Raw genomic sequence first — 3477 nt, forward strand, 5'->3', positions numbered from 1 at the left:
GGCTGCATCACTGTAATATGCTGATTTTAAGTCCTTTGGGTATATGCTGAGGAGTGTGATAGCTGGGTTAAATGGTGGTTCCATTCCAAGTTTTCTAAGGAATCTCCACACTGCTTTCCAGAGTGGCTGCACTAATTTGCAGCCCTGCCAGCAATGTATTAGTGTACCTTTTTCCCCACATCCTCGCCAACACCTATTGTTGATTGTATTCTTGATAATCAAAGCAATTCCAATTAAAATCCTAATGATGTACCTCACAGAAATAGAGTAAGCAATCATGAAATTCATCTGGAAGAATAAGAAACCCAGAATAGCTAAAGCAATCCTTAGCAAGAAGAGTGAAGCAGGGGGTATCGCAATACCAGATCTTCAACTATACTACAAAGCAATAGTAACAAAAACGGCATGGTATTGGCACCAAAATAGACAGGTAGATCAATGGTACAGAACAGAGGACACGGACACAAACCCAAATAAATGCAGTTTTCTCATACCTGACAAAGGTGCCAAAAATATGCAATGAGGAAAAGATAGCCTCTTCAACATTAGAAGTTCCACATACTTTTCCAGGTCTGTTATTTCTTGGGAAAGTTATACTTTGTTAACTGCAATATTAATTCTGGCTATCAAAGAACGGGGGGGGGGGGTCTTTTCAATTTTGTTTATTTTTTTACTATACCAACTCTTTTTTTGTTGATTTTTGGTATTGGTTTTTTAAATCTCAATTTTGTTGATTCTAACCCTGATTTTAAATTATTTACTTTATTCTACTGATTTTGATGTCATTTGTTCTTTTTCTAGGGCATTGAAATGTAGCATTTGGCTATTTATTTGGTATCTTTCTATTTATCCTCTGATTTCTTCTGCTATATATTCATCATTCAAAAGTATATTATTTAATCTCCTCGTGTTGAGTGGTTTCTATTTTTTTGAGATACCGCTGATCTCTAATTTCTTTCCATTATACTCTGATAGACACTAAGTAATCATCTCTATTTTTATTTGTATTTTCTAAGATTTGCTTTGTGACTTAAAATTTTATATATTATAGAGTCTTCTATGTGCTATCATGGAACTCATGAAATGAGTTGTCTTTGATGAAATATCCTATAAATGTCTATTAGTTCCAGATTATTAGTTGTATATTTTAGTTTTGTGGAATCTTAGTTTATATTTGGATGATATATCCAGTGATGAAAGATCTGTGTTAAAGTCACTTGCTATTATTGTAGTATTGTCTATTTGATTTTTAATATCAAAAAGCATTTGTTTGATGTATGTAGTCACTCTGTTGTTTGAGGCATAAATATTTGTGATCATTATATCTTGTATGATTCCCTTGAGCAGGAACCTTCTTCTGATTAATTTTGCTGTTTTGGCCACTCTATCTGAGAATAGCTATACCTGCTTGTATACCAGTCGCATATGAATAGTATGTCTTTTATGTTCAGACTAGCTATCTTTGCCTGCAAGATGAGTCTGTTATAGAGAGCATTTGTTTTGGTCTTATTTTTTAATCCAATCTGCCAACTTATGACTTTTGATTGAAGAATTTGGAATGTTTACATTCAGTATTATTGAATATTGATTTTTATTTCCTGTTATTTTGTTTTATTTCTAACATTTAAATCAGACTTGATTTTCCTTGTCTATTCTCCTAGTACAATTCCTTTGTATGATGGTTTTCATTTTTATTTATTATTTCTGCTTTATGAAATATTATATTGAGTATATTTTGTAGTGCAGGCTTTCTTGTTGTGAGTTCTTTTAGCTTTTATCATGGAAGGTTTTTATTTCATCTTTATTTTTTTTTTTGAAACAATATTGCTAAGTTAGTGTTCTTGGTTGGCATCTATTTTCTTTTGGAGATTGGTGTATATTATCCAGGCTCTCCGGGCTTTTAAGGTTTTGTTTGAGAAATTAGTTGAAATCTGATTTAAGTTACCTCTAAATGTGACAAGATGTTTTTCCCTTGCAGCTTTTAAATTTCTATTCTTATTTTGTATGTTAGGTACTCTCATTATCATGTGTCTTTGAATGAATCTGTTGTGATTTTGTATATTTTTATTTCTGTATAGCTTTTATATTTGAATTTTCATCTCATTCCTAAGGCTTGGAAAATTTTCTGATATTATTTCATTGCAAAGATTGTGCTTTCCTTTAGCTTGTATTTCAGAGCCTTCATCTATCCCAACAATTCTTAAAAAAGGCCTTTAATGTTATCCCAGATAACCTTTATTGAAGAAGTTTGATATCTTGTATGGACAAGGTTTAGTGGCACCCCCAAACAAAGATTACTAATCACAGATTATTTCAAGTTTGAAATATTGTGAGAATTACAAAACATAACAGAGACATGAAGTTGAGTATATACTATTGGGAAAATGGCACTAATACACTTGTTCCATATGGAGCTATTGGAAAACTTAAACTTGCAAAAGTAAAATTTTAATCTTTCAGCTGTAATAAAATGTAAATACCAATGACATTCTTCACAGAACTAGAAAACAGTACTGAAATTCAGGTCCAAAATAGTCAAAACAATTCTGAATAAGAAATGTGCCACAGGAAGCATCACAATACCTGATTTCAAACTATACTACAACAGCTGAAGAAATAGCTGCTTTTGCAGAGCATTCGCCTAGCATGCGGAAGGACCGCGGTTCGAATCCCAAGCCGCTCAAATGAGAAGAAAAAAAAAAAAAAAACCCCACAAAACTCAAACTATACTACAGGAATTAAAGAGCATCATAATATACATGAAGACGAAGGAACAGAATAGAAGATATACAGACAAAAACATATATTTCAGAGCCATTTGGTACTTGACAAAGGTGCCAAAAAATGTATTGGAGAAAAGAGTTTTCTAAACAAATGGTGCAGGGAAAACTGGATATCCTTATGTAGTATAATGCCAAATTTAAGAACATCTATGCAAGAAAAAAAATAGTTAATAAAATGAAGAGACAGACTATAGAATGGAAGAAAACCATTACTAGCTGTTCCTCTGATAGGGGTTTAATATCCAGGGCACATGAAGAATTTAAAAATTCAATGCCAAAACATAAAATATCTCAATAAGTAGGCAAAAGAACTATAAAGACATTTCTCAAATGGTCAAGGAATAGATTTTTTAAGTGTTCAAAAATCGGTGGTAATCAGGGAAATACCAATCATAAATACATTAAGATTTTATCTCAATCCAATTGAAATGGCAATTATGAAGAATATGAATAATAATAAATTCTGGCAAGGATGTTGGCAAAAAGGTACACTGATGCACTGTTGGTGGGATGGCAAATTAATTTAACTACATTGGAAAGCATTGTAGATTCTTCAAAAAACTAGGAATGGACCCTAATGGGACTATATAACCAACCCACTTATCCCCACTCCTCAGTATTTATCCAAAAGAACTAAAATCCAGAGATAAAATTAACATACCACAGAGATACAGCCACTACGATGTTTACAGTA

Source organism: Sciurus vulgaris, assembly GCF_902686455.1.
Source record: "Sciurus vulgaris genome assembly, chromosome: Y".
Taxonomy (NCBI): domain Eukaryota; kingdom Metazoa; phylum Chordata; class Mammalia; order Rodentia; family Sciuridae; genus Sciurus; species Sciurus vulgaris.